The sequence below is a fragment of the Festucalex cinctus genome, chromosome 3 (genome assembly GCF_051991245.1).
Source record: "Festucalex cinctus isolate MCC-2025b chromosome 3, RoL_Fcin_1.0, whole genome shotgun sequence".
NCBI classification, from domain to species: domain Eukaryota; kingdom Metazoa; phylum Chordata; class Actinopteri; order Syngnathiformes; family Syngnathidae; genus Festucalex; species Festucalex cinctus.
Genome location: NC_135413.1, coordinates 6,274,227 through 6,296,020, shown reverse-complemented (window position 1 = coordinate 6,296,020; position 21,794 = coordinate 6,274,227). Strand labels below are relative to the sequence as shown.

Sequence of the window (21,794 nt, the reverse complement as noted above, 5' to 3'; positions counted from 1 at the left end):
ATGATAAAATTCGGTTCTACATATAGCGCCACCTAGTGGTAACAATAAATGTATACTTTACGTTTTCAGCTACTGTCCCGAGCTCGTTGAAGGGATCCAGTTGAAAATTGGTCAGAAAAGCCTTAAGATCTTGATCATGCCCCACACCAAATATTGTAACTTTTCGCCAAAGGGCGTGGCCGTGACGTTGCGGCAAAATCTGAAGATTTTTCGTGACAATGAAAGCTGCATTAACTTGACCGAGATGATCCTATCTTCTCAAAATTTCACACATTTGATGAGAGTCCAGCCCTAAAGACATCTACGAAGTTGTATTTCATCTTACTGATAGCGCCACCTAGTGTCAATTTTTTTTCTTACGAATTTTCTTCAACGTTCTTCTCCAAACACGTTAACTGGACCTACCTCATATTTGCTCAGATGACGGTTTCGGCCTTCATGATGTCACAACACGAAGTTTGTGAGTTTGCGCGAATCGCTGTGGGCGTGGCTAAGCGCTGCTCGCCAAGGAAACAACGCCAGTTTTGAGGGTCTAAACATGCACAGAAACTCATGAAACTTGGCACACACATCTGGCCTGGTAAAATGAGCAATATTTTATTGTTGATTGTGCTATTTTTACAAAAATGACTCAATAGCGCCCCCTAGAAATTTTTAACGAAGCAGCCCTGGTTGTACGTTTAAGCAAGATCTATGAATATTTTTAGGTGTATGAGGGAGCCCAAGACCTACAAAAAAGTCTCTTGGACCCATGTGCTAAAATGAACAGGAAGTGAGCTACGAATTTTTGAATGTCCCATTTTTGACGATTTTTGCACATTTACAGGGGGCATACATTTGCCCGCTTCTCCTACACTTTTCATCCGACTGACTTCAGACTTGACCTGGATCATGTCAAGACCTGAGCCAACGACAGGGGGAAAATTCTTGACTTTTCGAAATACTATATGATGAGGGCGGGGCATCAAAATTTGTATTTCGCAATGAAAAAGGATATGCTTAATAACTCCCCGGTACATGCTCCAAAAAATCCCAAACTTGACATGTCTGTTTATAGTCAAGGCCTGAAGGTATCTCTATGACAACATTCAGTTATATATGCAGCGCCACCTAGCCCTTGAGGCATAAAAAAATAAAAATAAATACCCCACTTACGGTATTTTTACAAAAATTGTAAACTCATTCTAAGTGTGATAACTAAGTAATTTATGAATATTCTTTTACTTTCCACCACTCAAAATGTTCACTGGCATCAGACCGATCCAAACATACGTACTTTTTTATTTTGTTTCATTTATTTTTGATAGCCTCTATGGACAATAACAGCAACATTGTGCAATGAGTACAAGCGATGATGTGTATATATACTTTTACAAAAAATACAAATCAGGGCAACTCATTCCCTAAAAATAAAAAAGTACACTGATTTTTGCAGATCTTAACATTCACCAAAACCCATTGAGCTTGACAAACTCATCACACCTGGCAAAAGAAAAATCCACATGTAAAGGTTTATTATGCCATTTTCAAAGAAACTCTGCTCCCAATGTGCCAGTACCCCAACGTGCAAGTACCCCAACGTGGCCCGGGCTGCGAGGGCCCTTTATAGCTGCTTGCAGCTCTAGTTTAACTGTTTGAATTGATATGCTCGTATTTTGCTATGTATTTTGATAAGTCCAGATTGTTTCAATGTGCTTGTAATATTCTGAATATATTGTTTTCTTGTTTGAAAGGTTTTTCACCTAATGGGCAACCTAATGGTCGACTAATGGTCAATACCTTGAAATTGAAAAATAAAAGGAAGAAAAAGAAAACTTTTGTCATTCAGTGAATCCCAGTTGGAGTCTTCAAGTGGATGCTTGTTTCTCTTTCAAGTTGGAGGAAATGCACTTGAGTAAAATAACTTGACAGTGTTGATTAAGCTTCTTCTGTGTGCGGCGAAAGCCTCTCATGTTCAAGTCATTGCTGGAGTTTGGTCAACTTGTCAAGAAGTCAGCGGTGGATTTTGCTGCACAAAGAGAAGAATATCAAATAGATGGTTGCAGGGCTCTTATCATGCAACATCACACTGTTTGAATTCACAGGGACCGCAAAGCTTCGTGTGTGACGCAATCGAATGTCCCCGGGCCATTTTCATGATTACAAATGGGAGCAATGTATGAAGTCAAACTCAATGCTTTGGTTATCTTGTAAGACATGAAGGTTTTTATTAGCATAGCCTGACCTTTCCATGTTACTGTAAACACATGAGTAATTTTGTTATTTACAATCCCCGCACAAACATATACTCCCACGTTGCAACAAGCCCTGCCATCCAAATCAGGGCATACCACCAGTACCATGATGATTTAAAGAAAGGCTCGTTAACTATTTATGTGGTCGGATTCCTGCCTTTCTTCTCCTGATGCAAATCAAAGAGTCTTGGTTGTCATGGACGCATGTTGGGAGAGATTGTTAACACGCTTGCTTGCGCGAGCTATGACTTTGATATGATTAAACTGAGAAAAAAAAAAAAGCAACGTTTTGAATTTCTGTTCTACAGCAAGCAACATGTATTTATCCTTCACCTGCGTTTTAACTCTCATGACGCCTGTCGCGCAAATCACATATTTGATTTCTGCAGGCACACTTAAATATTCATCAGAGAAAAAACAAGCAATGTCAAAACCCAAACTGCCATGAACTTGGTTTGAAATTCAACCCATACTTTCTGTGGGTAAAATATGAGTAAAGAGCGCTTCGCAAATCATCATGCGTTATGATTAAAAGGTTGTTGTTATTTTTTGTACGGGTACCACTTCACTGCACTACACTGCTTGCAATTTTAATTATGTAGATCTTCTAACAGGCTGTATTCCATTTACAAGGGATTTACAGTAGCTTTGTACAAATAAAGTCAGGTTGCATTACATTTAGAGGAATTACCTCAGATTAGAAGCATCCTGGGATTCGTTTCCACTTTGTGAGCTCTAAATCTCTACAGGATACAAATGACAAAACAAAGGCCCTGTAACACATTTTTAGAATACTAGACGTACGTGACAGCTAAATAAGCGGACGCAGTGTTATTGTGTTGTTTTGTCATTTTAAAGCTACTCTCTAAATGCTTTGCAAAAATGACAAAACAATATTGACTTGGCTCATCATGCCACTTTCATGTGTAAAGGTGAAAGAATAGTTATATATACAATTTTTTATCAATTGCAAATGTGGGCAATTGGATATCATTGCCTGCCACCATTTTGGAGTTTTTTGGAGTTAGAGTGGAACCTGCACATAAGTCTTCAGGGTTGATTGATTAAATAACATGCTGAAATTGCCGGACCAATCACACATTGAACCAAAATGAATTAAACCAGCTGTAAATGGTGCTTTCAATTTCATTACGACTGTCAGACCGAGCCATGATTAGCATTAAGTAGTTAGCATTATTAACAGCCAGCAAATGATAGGCAGCTATTTTAGCCTGCCATTACAGGTACAGCTAATGGTGTCATACTGTGACTGTAGAGATGAAATATATTTCTTAGATATTACATGTGCCCCACATGGTCTGAGACTCGACAGCACTTAGATTTCTTCCAAAGTTATGAAATGTGTTAAGTTCTTTTTACTTGTGGCAGGTTAATTGGCTGGTGGTGTTAATTAATCCCCCATTGCACTTTGTCTGAAAGTTGAAACTTGTGCATGTAGTATTAGTTTATTTCATTATTTATTGCAGGGGTGTCCAAACTTTTTCATTTGAGGGCCACATCCAGAAAATCAGAAGGACGACGGAGCCACATAATGTTATGAAGAGAAATTGTGTTTAGTCCTAAAAATTGTACAAATAATTTATTTGTGCTTTTGTATATTTAGAAAAATGCTACTGTATATAAACCAATTTATTTTTAATATGGCAGTAGGGTTATTATAGTTTTGGAATTTTTCATTTTAGTTTTTATTATTTTTTGTTTGTTTTTTTTTTAGTTAGTTTTACTTAGTTTTCAGGGTGGTTCTGTTAGTTTTTTAAAAAATTGGTTTTAGTTCTTTAATAAATGCTTAGTTTTAGTTTAGTTAGTTTCAGTATTAGTTTTAGTTTTTTTTTTAAATGTGTATTACTTGTGTGCAATATCTAAAAAAAACTCCATGGGCGCGACGTCATTATTCCGGTTTACATCAAAATAAATTACAAAAAATCACATTTAAAATCATCCTCAAAGGCTCATGTATTTAACTACCAAAGACTAAAACGAAGGACATTGTTGCTATAATTAGTTTTATTTTTGTTAGTTTTGTAAACGTAAAATTCAGTTAATTTTCTTTTTTAAAAAGCATCTTAGTTTTTATTTTATTTTGTTAACAAAATTGTTTTTTGAATTTTAGTTATTTCGTTAGTTTTAGTCAACTAAAATAACCTTGAATAGCACCTGTGTTTTTTGACACCTTCCCTTCTTCCTTTGACCATCTCCAAACATTTTTGTTTTTATTTGAACTGAGTCAAGTGCCATTTTTAGCATAAGTGGTGGGCCACTAAAAAATGGACGGTGGGCCGCAAATGGCCCCCGGGCAGTAGTTTGGACACCCCTGATTTATTGCATTGTTTCCGATGTCAGTTGAAAACATAATACATGCATCTCACCTCAAATCAGTCAGTTTCTCCTGTGAATTTCATTTACTATCCGGAAGCCTGCTAAAGTGGCATTAATGACTTCATCTGGACTCGACTGCTGGTTTGTTGTTTTGGAGGTGGTGTTTGCATCCTGGGATGCATTTTTGATAACAAAAAAGATAATGTTGCTGTTCAATAGGCGCGAATGATGGAATCAATCTGAATCATAATAGCAATCGGCACGATAGTAACTCCTGTGTCAAGAAGGTGTTTGGTGTGCACATTAACAGTTTGTTTTTTGCAAGATCATACTACTACTACTACTACTACTACTACTACTAATACTAATAATAATAATAATAATAAAATTTATTACAGACTCAAAAGGGTTCATGTATAAGTGAAATATACTACATAAAAACTAAGGATATAAAAGAACTATTCATAACATATTTACAATGCAATTAGATTAAAAAAAAAAAAAAAAAAACAATTAAAAAGAATAAAGTGCCAAAAGACCTCAGAGGAGACTATCAAACCAATGCTACCAAATTTTGGACAAATACTGTGCAGTGCTAAATTTGATGCTATCAAAGCCATGATTATGAAATTCTTTGATTATATTTTGTGTATGTTTCTTACTGTATTCCTTCAATTTTTCTCCATGGTTAAAAAAGTGGGAAAGAATGAGAGTATGCAGTCAAGGCACATCTCCCATCTCTATTGGATGAAGCACGAGGTGTGAATCTCCACAGACACTTCCTCGCAAGACCTCATCAGCACAAAAGAGAGCAGCAGCATCCTTAAGCACGTCAGTGATTCTTAAGCATAGACATCCTGTCGTCACATGACTTTCTCTGAACACGCCCGCCGTGGCAGGAAATTATTGGCACAGCGTTAAGGATGAAAACTAGCATTATCCGTCAAACATTGACAGTCACTTTGATGAAAATTGCACAATGCACATGCGCTAAGTGGATGTTTAGATTGTCGATGAAGTGTCAGGAGGGCTTTTTATTATTTATTATTTGTCCATGTTGCTACGTGGAATTATCATCCTCTGTTGCCGGTGAGTTCTTTCAAATCTGATCATATAAAGGCTTTGTAAAATTGTTCCATACAGATTATTTCCCCTTTATGTGTGCTCATAATGCCACCAAAGTTGGCAGTTTGACTTAAGTGTTGCTCTATTATTTAGGTACGTGAGGAACTTAGCTGCTAAATCGACCGCTGTCATTTATGCCATAAAAAGTCTTCTTTATGGCGTTGGGCATTTATTAAATTCAAATGTATAATGTCTATTAAACCATAGCAGCACAAAAGAACGAAACAGATTATTTTCCCCACATTTTGCGTGTGCTAACATTAGCATCTTCTGATTCAGCCACCATGTACAAAGTGCACTATAATCAGCTACTATATATTGATTCTTCTTTTGGTAGCCTGGAACATGCTGATCTTTTTTTTTTTTTTTTGCCTCTTCTTGTTGTGGCAGCTGATCCGCGGCAGCTGTCAATCATTTTTCAAGTGTGATGTTTGCTCAAAGGGGCAGATGCGTTTTTTGTTTTTTTTATCATGCCAAAATGGCTGCACTAATGTCAACGTCAGGATCTCCATTGGGCCATGAGCACCGTCTAGTGGGCAGCAAAGTAATTTTGGTTTTGTAACTCTGGGCGGCGACGGCCCCGGCAGCTTTGAACACATGTAGCAGGGTATTTTTTAAAACAGAATATTTCCCCCCTCCCTGTGTAGAAAAAAAAAATTGTAATATTGCCCGGTAGTATTGTGCTAAATTCATTCATACTCCTCTGTATTCTGTTTAGCCACGCTGCAATCAGCATGTTGTGGGGCGGGGCACGCAGCGCTTAACGGCAACTTCGGGTTATCGCACGCAATCTTCACAGATGACAACAACCTGATCAACTCTATGTGAGTGGTGGTCATACCAGATACTAAGCGGTTTTCTGAGCCCCTCACCTACAATAAAGCAAAACTTCACATTTCAGAGTGCCCTTTTATTGTGGGCAGTCTAAGGCCCACCTGTGCAATCATCATGGTGTCTAAGTAGCATGTTGATATGCCACACCTGTGAGTTGGGACAGATTATATCAACAAAGGAAAAATACTCACACAGATTTAGACCGATTTGTGAACAATATTTGAGGAAAATTGCCTTTGTGTATGTAGAAAAGGTTCTAGCTCTTTGAGTCCAACTTGTGAAAAATGGGAGCAAAAATATTTGCTGTTTATATTTTTGTTCATGAATCACAATTTTCTGTTTAGCAGTTTGATGTTTGGTAAGGGCGACCACTAACCACTATGGGTAGAGTGGCATCAACCCACTACTAAGGGCAATGTTCATTTCATTCTAAATCCTATCAGGACATTTTGGACAATTCTACATTTGTAACTATGTGAGAGCAAATTGGAGAAAGTGAAATGCACACAGTCAGGTCTTGAGAGCTTGAACTTAACAACCCCACCAAACACTTTTGGAATGAACTTTTAGACCCAGACACTCTTGTCCGAAGACATACTAAAAAGTTACGCAAAGTACAGTATTCCCTGAAGTTCAAAAATTGTTATTGCTGCAGTTGAACCAACTTCAAAACAATGTCAATGAATTAAAAGAGTTGTGTCATCAAAGTTTAGTCTGTACGGAGTGTATAGTGTCAAAAAAAAAGTTGAGTGTGAGGATCATAATTGTTTGATTGTCTTCCGCAGTGTCATAAATTATATAGCAAGTGATTCACAGTTGTTAAACACACAATAACACACTTCATTAACAGCCAGCTTTGTCTTTGCTCAACGTGTACGCTCAAATGACTTTCACAGTGAAAGCACACAATTTCAACACACAAAATGAACTGTCTTCCATTCTTAGCTCAATTTAAAAATACTGCTTGACTGGCCAGTGTTAGAAATTCAGGGTTGAAACTTGATTTATGTCACCCAGCTGCAACCGCGCTGTCCACTAGTACAATCATAATGTCATCCAGTGGAACCATTTTTGTCCCTCGAGTGTCCCAGAGGTGCTTGATGGGGCTATGTGTCAGTGTACATTGGAAACCGTTTCAATACAGCTGCCAAGTCAGCTGTATTGTAACGCTGGTACACACACAGGAAGATGATTCCAGGCTGACTTGTTAATTACCATGTCCACCTTCTATTGCACTTTACCCAGCTTCCATTGATTCCTGTGAAGGAGAAGAATTGTATTTTTGTTTGACCATACAAGCATTTCACATTACCCAAGATCTTAGAGAACAAGAATCATCCTTAGTCACTTTGTACATATTCCTGAAATGTGCCCTCTGAATTGAACCCATTATAATAATGAAATGCTGTTCACAGTAGTAAGCATCCAAAACTGAACACGGAGTGAATGAAGTCTGCATTTCAAAACGTTTTTCCGCCCTATTAGGCTATTTACATCCTTGAAAAGCTACAGCGTCAGAATATTAACTGAAGTCCTGCATGGCATTGCCATGTGACGATCTTTTTGTCGGACTTTTGAAGTCTTCCAGAAAATGTTTGAGCTCCAAATGGTATGACCCTCAAATCATAATGGATGTTAAATATGGGACAATGGTAATTATATGAAACCGCTTATTTAAAAAATGCACTCGCGTCGTGTGACTGGTTTAATTTTTTACCAGCACGGGCTGTACAGTTGCTCGCATTTGCGGGTGAATTGGTCGCATTCTCGAGCCCTGAGTTAGCAATCACGCCACGATTCAGGCCAACTTCAAAGTAAAATTCTACTCAGGCTATTTTCATTGTCATCAATGTATTATTTGGAAAGCTTTATTTTGAAGTTAGCCTTCGAGTAGATGTTCTAGCTTCCTTGACATGTCTGAAGGACGATGTCATTCAGCAACGGAAACTTTTAGATTCAAAATCTGTCCGCAAGCTACTCCAACTATGGCTCAAGCTACTGGTTGGAGAAGCCTCATGGTGGACACAGTCGGTCTCATGCCTGCCAGTTGTATTTACCACTTGTTCTGTTTCTTTCTTAAGCAAGGGCATCGGGAATTTTCAATTATTTACATTCTGCCTAGTGTAAGTTTGATTCTTCTTCCATCCGTTTTTAGTGTTCTTTTTTTTTTTTTTTTTTTTTACTGTGGCTCTTTCCATCTCATTTTGTTTTTTATTGTTTTCTTTGAGTTGTTTTTCATTTTGGATTTTGGTTGTATTAGGATTTTTCCCTCCCGCTCGCATGCTCTTTTGATTACATACTGCCCTGGGATTGAGAAATTGGCATATTCATATATACACCTTAAGCCTGGTTCACACGGCAGGAGAATTGGCCCAATTTTAGCCCCGAATTTCCCCTCCCGACAATGGACGCGCCGAGACGCAAGCGATAATCTTCACAGTTAATCCTGCCGTGTGTCTTGTCACCACACACAGCGCCTCCCGATATCGGCGCTCGGAAGGACCCCCGACTTGAAATCGGGCATATCCAACATGTTGGATTTTTTGGCCCGACTTCGCTCCGCGTAGCTGATTGACGGTTGACGTGCAGCCAATCAGAAAGGGAGCCAGAGAGGAAGCCCGGTGGGAATCCAAAATCAAAACAGTCATGACGCAGCAGAAAGTCCGTGCTGGCGCTATTACACTCTTTTTATTTTATATTTTTTAAATTAATTATTTGTTTGTTTTTTTTAATACACGCACACACATTCTCCACAAATAAACGTGGTCTCCGGGTGGGACGCCAACTCGCGCTAACAGCGCCGAGCCGAGGGCAAGCGATGTCTCGCCAGTGCCAATTTACACTCCTTTAAACAACACCTTTTCTTTTTATGCCGCTTTTTCGGCTGAAAGCCAGGATCCACTCATGTTGACGACTCGGAAGCCACGTTTAATCTCGAGAAGTTTTTCGAGACTTCCCGTCACATTCTTGAATGAACTCGGCTCGTGTGGAGTGTGTTTATTGTGCAGTGTGGCCGCACACCACGCACGTACCGTGATTTTTTTCTCTTCACGTGTGGTGTCTGTCAAAGATTGGAAATCGGCCGACAATTTTAAAATCTTGCCGCGTGAACCAGGCTTAAGACAGCAGAATTGTGGTCGATATAAGTGGCATCATTCTACCAGTTGGAGAAAAATTTAAACAGATATAGAATATTGGTCCACTTCATCCAGTTTAGTCACTGGTATGCCGTTTAATTTCAGTTTCAAGTTTCATTTTTTCTGATATTTGGTGGGAGTGGGAAAAGTTGGCACCACAACTTCTTGTAACATCCCCACTTTAGATGATCACATTTTTAGGGCCCGAGCAGCGACCGCTGCGAGGTCCCTATTGTTTTTCGTTCGAATTATTATTATTATTATTATTATTCTTCTTCTTCTTCTTCTTCTTCTCCGTAAACGATCGCATTTTTGAGGACCTAAACATTCACGAAAACTCACCAAACTTTGCACACTCCTCAGGCCCGGCGAAAAATTTTATATTATGAAGTCGTCATAACAACGCGACTCTATAGCGCCCCCTAGCGTAGAAAAATAAAAACCAAGCCTGGCACGTTTGAGCTAGAGCAACGAAAATTGGCAGGCACGTGTAGCACCCCGAGACGCACAAAAAAGTCTATTGGGACCATGTAGCTAAAATGTACAGGAAATGAGCTATGAATTTTTTTATGTCCAATTTTGGCCTATTTTGGCACATTCACTGTGGTCATGCTTTTTCCCCCTCTGCAAACATTTTTCATCCAATTCATATCAAACTTGGCATTTATCATCTCAAGACCGGAGAGAACAACTGGGCAAAAAGTCTTGCCTTTTAGAAATACTATATGATGGGGGCGGGGCATCAAATATTGTCTTGAAAATTTCATTTGTCCAGAAAGAGCAAATGCTTAATAACTCCCATGTTCAAGCTCCAAAAAATCTCAAACTTCTCAGGCAACGTAATAGTCACGGCCTGAAAACATCTATATGATAAAATTCAGTTATACATATAGCACCACCTAGTGGTAACAATAAATGTCATACTTTACGTTTTTAGCTACTGCGCTGAGCTCGTTGAAGGGATCCAGTTGAAAGTTGGTCAGAAAATCCTTAAGATGTTGATCATGCCCCACATCGAATATTGTAACTTTTCGCCAAAGGGCGTGGCCGCTACGGTGCCGCAAAGTCTGAAGATTTTTCGTGACAATAAAAGCTGCATGAACTTGACCGAGATGATCCCATCTTCTCAAAATTTCACACATTTGATGAGAGTCCAGCCCTAAAGACATCTACGAACTTATATTTCATCTTACTGATAGCGCCACCTAGTGGCAATTTTTTTTCTTACGAATTTTCTTGTACATTTTTCTCCAAACACGTTAACTGGACCAACCTCATATTTGCTCAGATGAGGGTTTCGGCCTTCATGATGTCACAACACGAAGTTTGTGAGTTTTCGCGAATCACTGTGGGCGTGGCTAAGCACTGTTCGCCAAGAAAACAACGCCAGTTTTGATGGTCTAAACATGCGCAGAAACTCATGAAACTTGGCACACACATCTGGCCTGGCAAAATGAGCAATATTTTATCATGTATTGTCCTATTTTTACAAAAATGACTCAATAGCGCCCCCTAGAAATTTTTAACGAAGCAGCCCCGATTGTACGTTTAAGCAAGATCTACGAAAATTTTTAGGTGTATGAGGGAGCCAAAGACCTACAAAAAAGTCTCTTGGACCCATATGCTAAAATGAACAGGAAGTGAGCTACGAATTTTTGAATGTCCCATTTTTGACGATTTTTGCACATTTTCAGGGGGCATACTTTTGCCCACTTCTCCTACACGTTTTATCCGACTGACTTATGACTTGACCTGGACCATGCCAAGACCTGAGCCAACAACAGACGGAAAATTCTTGACTTTTGGAAATACTATATGATGAGGGCGGGGCATCAAAATTTGTGTTTCGCACTGAAAAAGGATATGGTTAATAACTCCCCGATACATGCTCCAAAAAATCCCAAACTTGACATGTATGTTTATTGTCAAGGCCTGAAGGTATCTCTATGACAACATTCAGTTATATATGCAGCGCCACCTAGCCCTTGAGGCATGAAAAAAAAAATACCCCACTTACGGGATTTTGTACAAAAAATGTAAACTCATTCTAAGTGTGATAACTAAGTCATTTAGGAATATTCTTTTACTTTCCACCACTCAAAATATTCACTGGCATCAGACCTAACCAAACATACATATTTTTGTTATTTAGTTTTATGTATTTTTGATAGCCTCTATGGACATTAAAAGCAATATCGTGAATGAAGGCTATGCTTAATAACTCCCAGGTACATGCTCCAAAAAATCCCATACTTGAAATGTATATTTATAGTCAAGGCCTGAAGGTATCTCTATGACAAAATTCAGTTATAAATACAGCGCCACCTAGTCCTTGAGGCATAAAAAAAAAAAATGCCTCACTTACGGTATTTTTGCAAAAGTTGTAAACTCATTGTAAGTGTGATAACTAAGTCATTTATGAATATTCTTTTACTTTCCACCACTCAATATGTTCACTGGTATCAGACCGATCCAAACATAAGTATTTTTTATTTAGTTTTATTTATTTTTTGATCGCCTCTATGGACAATAAAAGCAACATTGTGCAATGAGTACGAGCGATGATGTGTGTATATATACTTTTACGAAAAATACCAATCAGGGCAACTCATTGCCTAAAAATAAAAAATAAGACGCTGATTTTTGCAGATCTTAACAATCACCAAAACCCATTGAGCTTGACACACTCATCACACCTGGCAAAAAAAATAAAAAATCCACATGTTTATCATGCCATTTTCAAAGAAATTCGGCTTCCAATGTGCCAGTACCCCAATGTGCAATTTCCCCAACGTGCAAGTACCCCAACGTGGCCCGGGCTGCGAGGGCCCTTTATAGCTGCTCGCAGCTCTAGTTCTTCTTATCCTCTTCTTTTTTTTTTTTTTCCTTTTTACATACCCTGGGTGATAAGTGCACTTCATTTTGTTGTACTGTGGGTGCATTCCAACAAGCCTGGCAGCAGGGGTCCTCTGCGGGGGATTTCCGATGGCAACACATCGTTACAGTGTTAAAAGCAGCGGGTCAATGTTGGCCGTCTCTCGTGGCCCCCTTCAGCTCGCGGTCCGAAGCATTTGTCTGGGTTGCCTGGCTTGTTGCAGTGTCACTGCCCACAAGACCCGCAAAACATTTATCTCTCTTTCTAGAGACAGCGACAGAGTGGCGCAACTTAAAGCATCCTTATTACCGCTTCTATTAAAATCAGTTCTGGGATGTAGAGGATAGATGGTAAAGCAATCTTCAGCCAGCTCTCCTCAATTCTGGTGGCAGCAGCAGCGTGATGGATGACATTCCCCAGCAGGGAGGGAGCAGGCGCTATTACCATGGAGCAGGTATTAGTATGGAGCCTCTCTCAGTCCCTTCTCAGCTCATCGATTTGGGCTGCTACATGACCCTAACTTCCTAAAGGGGCCACTGGAATGGAGACACTTAAACATGCGTCAAGCCTGGGGGATGCACTTTGCTTTGGCTTGGTCTTTTATCATCCTTATTCATCCCTTGCCTTCCCCCATCACCTCCATAACCTCTTTCTTCCATGCTTCATCTTCCTAGCTCTTTTTATCTTTTTGTGCCCCCCCCCCCCCCCCCCCCCCCCTCCAGTTTTCAACACAATATCCATTGAATATGTTCAGGGGAAAAATGTAGGGTGTATGTGTTATTCATTTACTCCATCTAAATATATTGATGTGCCTTGGGATTTTTTGTGCATTATCATAAATAATCAGAATTGTTCTCTGCTGAGCGCCAACCTTAAAACAGGTACTCAAAACAAAATCAATCCTTCGAATTAAAGAAAGGAGGCAACATATTTTAAGTTTGTCTGTTGGCGAGAAGGCAACTTTGCAGTTCAAAATGTCATAAATGGCCCTCTTCGCATAGATAGCAATTGATTGATTGATTGATTGGTTTAAAAACAAAAAAAGTAAACAAGTAGCCATCCTTTTCCAATACAATGACTGCTCCTGTATTTATTTAGAAGAAGTCCGCAATATTTTAGATTTTATTAACTCTGTCTTGTCACATTCCGGTGGCACGGTGGGTGATTGGTTAGCACGTCTGCCTCCCAGTTCTGAGGACTCGGGTTCGAGTCCAGGCTCCGGCCTTCCTGGGTGGAGTTCGCATGTTTTCCCCGTGCCTGGGGTCTTCTCCGGGTACTCCGGTCTCCTCCCACATTCCGTAGACATGCATGGCAGGTTAATTGGGCGTTCCGAATTGTCCCTAGGTGTGCTTGTGAGTGTGGATGGTTGTTTGTCTCTCTGTGCCCTGCGCTTGGCTGGCAACCAGTCCGGGGTGTACTTACTGCCCATAGCCAGCTGGGATAGGCTCCGGGACCCCCTGCGATCCTTGTGAGGAATAAGCGGTCAAGAAAATGGATGGATGGATTGTCAAATTCATATGCATATAAATGAAGCACAGCTTACAGCCATACGGCCCCACCCCCACCAACCAATAATACGAATAGGATTTGGCACATATTGGCAACCCCCAATCCCATCAATGAAAATTTTCCTGGACCGAATTTTAGTCTCACCACATCTCTGTTGTGGTGTCAATCACGGTGTCATGCCTAACACATAAAAAGTGGCACATCTTCATTTTTTCATGCCGGCACAAGTGTAGTTTACCGTGTTTGTAAATTTGGTAGACCGCGTTGCGCCTCGCTGGGCATTCCGATGTTCTCATTTCATGGCGCACCTGACAATTTGGTGACAGAAAAAAAATTTGGTGACTACAATGTTGCAGCCCTTGGTGTCAAGAAAAACAGCATTGTGTTGTACTGGTGCAAATGTTTATTGCTTCAAGCACCGCAAAACTCTCTTCTCCCGCCAAGGGTACAAACTTCCTCCCGTGTGGTATCTGAATAGCATCTGAAGCTTGTAGCGGACGTTGAATCAAACTATATGCTTCCCACTCGTAACCTCTGTGCTATATGGCGTCCACGGCACCCCACTCCTGTTCGGTGAAAGTGGAGATGTCCAAGATGACACTTTATATACTTTTTGGGGCACGCAGCCAACCATGGAACATAAGCTACTGTATGTGACCTGCGCTGCTGGCAAAGAATACAAAGAATTTAGACCTGATAAAAGCAGGTCAAAGTTGTGGGGTAGGTGGTTTGTGGATTCTTTTGTAGAGGGGCAAGTAGACAAATTCTGACCTCCGTTGAAGTGTGTGGTGGATGTCATCATATTTCTGTCATGACTCGGGTCATGCGGGAGTAATGTTTGGGTCTTGTCTCATGTCTGGGGTCACGCCTGGCTTAAGTTTGAGTTGAGTTCATGACCTGTTGGGTGTGAGATCAAGTGTCTGTTTTGAACTGATGCAATCGGCTTGTAACTAGGTGATGTCAAGAATCTTTAATCTCTCTATATGGTTAGAAGCCAGTCAGCAGCAAATTAGATAAATCCATGTCAGTCCTGTTTCAGCGACCTATCAGGGTTACCCACATGTCTAGCTACAGCCAATCAGATCGAGTCACTGTCTATTTAAGCTGTCTGAGAAAGGTGTGTGTTGCCGGATTATTAACTCTGTTCCTCTGTGCTTCTCCTCAGCCACAGTCTCGTGATTGTTGATGCATTCTCGTTGTTTTTTGTTTAGTCAAGTTATGTGAATAAACCTTATTTGTGTCTGCGCTTTGGGATCCAACCCTTCAGCACACAACAATTTCATGTATAAATATGACAACAACATGCATCAATAGCTCTGAATCATTGTAGAAATCAATTCCTTGAATGACATAATTATTATCTCAAATATATTTTTATAAGCACCCCCTTGACAGTGGCGTAACTATATTTGGAGGATGGGGGGGGTCACACATGGACGAAAGATAGGCTTAGCTGGGTTTCCAAGTGCCCACTCCACAGTGGCTAACTGCATCATCTTGCAGTTCCTTTTAAGCGTTTCTAAGCATGTCGATTCATTGCTTGCCCCTTCTATCTTAAGCTCCAACCTAGTTACTGTTTAGAGATTCAACAGACATCTGATACAATGTGAATTTGAATCACTATGTAATCAAATAATTGGTTGGCAACCAGTCCAGGGTGTCCCCCGCCTACTGCCCAGAGCCAGCTGAGATAGGCGCCAGCAGCCCCCGCGACCCTTGTGAGGAATAAGCGGTCAAGAAAATGGATGGATGGATGGATGTAATCAAATAGGTTGTGCTCTTGTTCACTTAACATATGTACCTGTATCACTGCTCAATAAACAAAAAATGACTTCACAGCTGCAGCACACAGGGAGAGAGAGCGAGAGATTAGTATTAAAAATAATTTTAATTACAGTCCAGAATTACATCTATTAACCTCAGTTTGTTCTCATACAAAATATAGCTATTTAAAGATAACCCCACATACTGTATAGAAAAGACAAGAAAAGCCCACTGGATGAACAATATTCACATAAAAATGGTACTAAATAACATTGTTCCCAGCAATAGTGCACATGACATCACTTTAGCATAATTGTTAAATGAAATCACTTGAATTATTTGTCATCTTATAAAAATTTAGGCTACTGTATAATCAATTCTCACACTCACTCTCGCCAATAAGAAAAACAGGGACACACCCCTTTTACAGTGAATATTCTCAATTTTCCTTTTCTTGGTTTTGTATGTTGGCGACTTAACTCCGCCCAATTCCAAAACGTAAAAGTTAAAATTTCAAAATTCAATTTGAAACTCTGCCATGCAATGTAAAAGCTATAGATCAACAACACAGAGAAACTCCACTGGCTTCTCTGGGCCCAAGCTCATCTGAGATGGACTAACACAAAATAGAAAAGTATGGTGTGGTCTGATGAGTCCACATTTCAAATTGTTTTTTGTTGGCAATTATGGACTTCGTGTCCTCCAGGCTAAAGTGGAAAAGGATCATCCGGATTGTTATTGGTGCAAAGTTCAAAAGCCATCATCTGTATTATGCATATGGTATGGTGGTGTATTGGTGCCCATAGCATGGGTAACTTGCGCATCTGTGAAGACCACCATTAAATCTTCACACCTACCTTCAACTATTTGAGACATCTTCAAATTGCTTTGAATTTTATGAGAGGAAAAGGACATTGTCACCATTGTTATAATGGAGTTCAGGGCAAACAAAATGCTTTTTTCTTGTGAGCGATAACATTTTATGGACTGTGTTGATTATTTTTATACACTAACGCACACGCGCACACCCCTGCACACACACACCATCTGACCATCCCACACTTGTTTCTAGATGACAAGATACTCTGATAGCCCCCATCCCCAAGTTTTCAGATTTTACTTTTAATATTTGAAACCTTGAGACCCTCTCTTTGTTGTAGCTTAGTACAAAAACTTGGCAAAATTTGAACTTTCAGCAACATTTTACTGCAAGTGAGGGCTTGTCATCTTCCATGTGACCAAAAGCGACGAGGACGGAACATTTGTAAATATGAAACAAAACAGTGGGAAAGCTTTCCCAAAGCGACTCGGATGGAGCTTGTATTTTCCCACTGCTTTGTTTACGCGTCGCTTTTGGTCACATGGAAGATAACCCGGAAGTGTTTTCGGCGCACCTAAGGTGACATGGTAGGCGAAAAAAACAACTTTGCGTTCCCTCGCAAAACAACTTCGCGTTCTCTCGCAAGGGGTGTTTTGCGAGGGAACGCAAAGTTGTTTTTTTCTACCTTGTCACCTTAGTGTCTCCGTAAACAACCTACACAGAGAGATGTTAAAGAACCCGACTTCCCTCTCTCTGGTCATTGGTCCCTCATGTCCTGGGTCTTCCCCAGAGCATTTTCCCAGTGGGAAATATCTGGAACACCTCACCAGTGAGGCATCCTGGCCAAATTCCTGGACACCTTATCTTTCAGTCCCTCGCAACACCTTGAGAACGTAGGGGAATTTAAGAAAAGACTAACAAGGAAATTGAGCTGCGAACCTCTCCAGAGAGAGCTGACGATAGCCTGATCAAGCATCAGAGACTCAATACTGAGGTCACCAATACGGACCTTGTCAACTCTGTACCTGAAAGTATGTCCAACAGAATCTGTTGTTGGTGTTAAAGCGCTAGAAACTACTCTGACTTAGTGCCAACCAGTGGTGTAGTCCAGGGTATACGCAGGTATACGGCGTAATAGCCTGGAAACTAGACTTATGTGGATGAGTCTGGTCACTGTTGCCATCAAGCGGATTTCTGAGGCGGGACACCTTACCAAACAGACAGTGAAAAGTTCCAATCAGTGAAGAGCAAATGTCATAAAAGCAGAACATGGAAGAGTAGCAAACACACAGATGTAGGGGAGAGTGAGGTAATGTGAGACATTTTTTACATTTCTACCGATCTAAGCAGGTTTAAGTGATGTATCAATAAAATTAACACATTTTCCATTAATTTAGGATGTTTACTAAGAATAGAAATTATCAGAATGCATGTAGGACTAAAGACAGTGAAAATATAATTGTTTAAAAAAAAGTGGTAGTGTCTCATTTTACCCCAGCTACGTGGTAAACTAAGACAAAACCCAAATTTCAGTGGGGTAAATTGATCCTGCTTGGGGTAAAATGATCCACTTACTTTTTTCACTCTGAATCAAGCCTAACAACACCTGTTGTAAAAGTCAGAATCCTAGTAACTAGTTAAACAACCACTGATTCCGGAATTGATGTTGGAATAATTTAAAAATCATGGACACTGGTCAATTAAAGGTACACTCAGTATTATACAGTGGCATCTAGTGGTGAAATAATAAATCATTCGAAAAAAAAAAACAATTGTTTGTGTTAGTAGTATGTAAAAAGATATGTTGTATCGCATAAACGTACTTTTTCAAAATAGAACGGTTAGTCTAGAAATCGCAAATTATCTTACATGTCCGCGCCTCGCCTGCTAGTGTCTGCCATGTTTCGCCGCCATCTTTCTGCTACGGGTGCCGTCAAAGACAAATTTCAGCGCTCCATTTCTTAACGCGTTTTTGGAACGCACTTCCGGTTTGTATGGCGACCGCATGTCCACGAAGAAGAAGAGTTTCCGGTCCCTGAAGAGAGCATTATCAAGCATCACACTTACTTTGGGAATTTATTTTATTTCAGCGCGACAAAACAAGAGTTTATATTGTAGCCGCATTTGCCAGATGGAGAGAAATGAGGAACAGACTAGGTTTGGGACGTGCCGGTGCCTTCGACTGCTTTCTACTTGACCGGTAAGTAAGAGTACATTTGTGTTTACGTTTTGAGAGCGAGAGAAAAAGTATACTCCGTACTAATTAATACGATGTTCGTACCTTTGTTTTACGATCACTGTAGCTGTTGATTAGCAACTCCGCACCACTCGAACGATTTCGTTATGTAGCTACTTGCTTTGAAAAAAAAAAAGATTCCCGCTGGCACGTTATATTTAGAGTAAATGCGCAAGTTATTGTGTAATGTAATGTAACTGTGATTTCGAAGGTATATTTGCCCATAACTTCAATGGAGAATCTAAAGCATACTGTATTAGTGGAGGAGTTGAAAATTATTTTCGTTGTGGTTGGTGAAAATAGTGTTCTCGAAATTAATTTTCGTCAGGGAATAACTTTCTGGACTTAAATGCTGGCTGTACCGTAAGCACTGCTAGAGTCTGAACTCTCTCACTCAAGTGTGTACTGGTCCATTGTGTAATTGGGTGCACAAGAATTTACAGGCTGCCACGTTTTCCACGGAAATTCGACAAGCAAGCAGCCTTTGCATATTCTATGCAGTATGCAGTCAAGTTACTTTTATCTAGCTAATACAATGTTTTGGGCCCAAAAACTAAAGATCTTACCTCTATTTTGGGGGCTTTGTTGGAAAGTTGGTGACATATAGTAGTATCATCAATTATTCTATTTTATTTTATAATTGTGTTTTTGTTTGTGTCACACTAGATCAACAGCCAAACTTGAGGGGTTCCAGAACCATATTCTGATGTATACAAGCATTCATGCACCGTTTAAATACATCACCGACCTGCAAGAAAAAAAAATATCAAGGGGAGAGTCAGCAGCCAAATTGGAATGCCCCGAATGAGGACACTTGAATGGAGGACCCCAGAAGGCTTCGGTGTTGTACCACCAGTATCTCCACCTACCATATCTGAGCTGCAACAAACTGAAGTCAGCCGACGTCTTGGTATGTCATTTACATATGGACGGCATTGCACACTACATGAACTTTTTGTGTGAAGCAATACGGAATGGTCACATGTACAAGCACCACTTGTTTTACACAGGACCTGCTGACCAGGTGTCTGAAGCCATGGAGTGACTCCTCCCTCACTTTCCTCAGCAAGCCTTTGAAGAATATGATATCATCGTTGGTGGGAACATGCCCTCACTCCATAACATGTACTTGTGCAGTCAAGGAGCATGTCAAACTTAATAAAACCAGCAAACATTGAAGTGACTTCATTTTTACTGCAGTCTGTTCACACAATCAATGGACAAGCCTTCCTTAATTTTGCCCCAATAACATCATAGAGTAGGCGAAAAGTAGTGTTACAGATCATACTATGTGTTCGGGAGAGTTGGAGGAATGTTGCAATGTTAATGGGGGGCAATGTCAGCACACACACACACACAAAAAAAAAAAAAAAATAAAACATCATGGTATTGAGTTAATCAGATATTTTAGCTGTGTACAACACATACCTGCTCTGTAACACTACTTTTGGCCCAAACCTGTATGTCTATTTTGGCCCAAACCTGTATGTCTATTTTCCATATTTTGAAATGCACAGCGTATTGGTAAAATTCTGGAACAACTGCAATTCATGTAGCTCATTATATTCTAACAGCATTTTTTTTTTTTTTTAGTTAATATGTTCATTTCATGTAGACTTTTATTTTACTTTATTTTATTCATTCATTTTCATGTACTGTACCTTACATTCATTGGCCAATGAAGAATTCCTTGTCATTGCAAGCATTTATAATAATTCTCCAGGCTTTTGATGTTTTACATTTCTGGTCATGTAAAATAGTGTTAGGTTAGGTGTCGAATGAACACTGCCAAAGGACGCCAAAGGAAATTGTATTTTTTTAGTTATTCAAAATGTACAAATTAACACACAACAACAATATACAAGTTATACAAACTACAACAAGTGTCAGACATGGACTAATTATATGCCAGGTAAAAAACCTTTGTATTGTCCTCAAGGATCTGGGAAAGTGTCACTTATTTGCTACAAGTCCACCAAGGTGCTGCAGTCTGGGATCCAGGTACAGGAAATCATGGTGGTGCTGATGTGGGATCCAGGTACAGGAAATCATGGTGGTGCTGATGTGTCAAAAAGTATTTCTTGGTGTCAGTCTATCAGCTGGACTTGGATATCTTCATGTTCCTCCATGGTCATTTCCTGTACGAGTCTCTGCAAGAAGGTAACAATTGTAGGTCAGATGAGGTACCAAACAATGAACTGAAAGTCACTGAGCCAATGAAGTACATTATTATATGAGCAAGACTATTTGTGAAAGCCATGTAAATTCCTGCACATCGAAGTACAAGGAAGCTGTTGTATCTTCAATCAAAACTAATTAAGTTGCTTAGTGATATTTATTAGGTAAAATTGTTCAACATGGTGACAAATCGATATCTGAGTAAAGGGTTTCAAATGTTTTTGTAAGCAGCACTTTTCTGAGTGGTTAGTAGCAACAAAACACGGGGGGAATTACGAGTCTGAATTGCAGATGTGTCGTTCAGTTAACACCATTATTTTTGCACGATATACTAAACATATCAGCAAACGATGTAATCTAAATACCACATATTCCAAGCAAAGGTATGTTTTGAGCCATTCACATGCATGCTCGAATGGAATTATTTTTCCATGATGACATAATTGTACGTTACGAGACACCGCGTTCTCTTCCGCGTTCTCTTCCTCGTCGTCTCTCTCGACCCCTCCTCGCCCCCTTTGAGATGGTCCACATGTCTATAAAACATAACATAACTGTGTGTTCTCTGTTGCATGGTTTAGTTGCACTAACAAATATGAACATAGATAGCCATTATCATTAGCTGACGTACAGTATTTCCAAACAATGCCGACAAAAATATTAATTCTGAAATTAAATGACTAAATCACAATTATTAGGGATCTGTACAGTATGTCTAACAAATGCAATTCACTTACGTCATCAC

The 21,794-nt window shown here is 39.8% G+C and overlaps 1 long non-coding RNA gene across 1 annotated transcript; it reads left to right on the top strand.

Annotated features, from left to right (window-relative positions):
- The first annotated feature begins 18,397 nt into the window (after positions 1 to 18,397).
- On the top strand, positions 18,398 to 20,209 carry LOC144016652 (uncharacterized). Its single transcript, XR_013282955.1, has 3 exons — positions 18,398 to 18,835; positions 19,538 to 19,781; positions 19,882 to 20,209. It is a non-coding gene; the product is annotated as an uncharacterized LOC144016652 (long non-coding RNA).
- Positions 20,210 to 21,794: the final 1,585 nt, after the last annotated feature.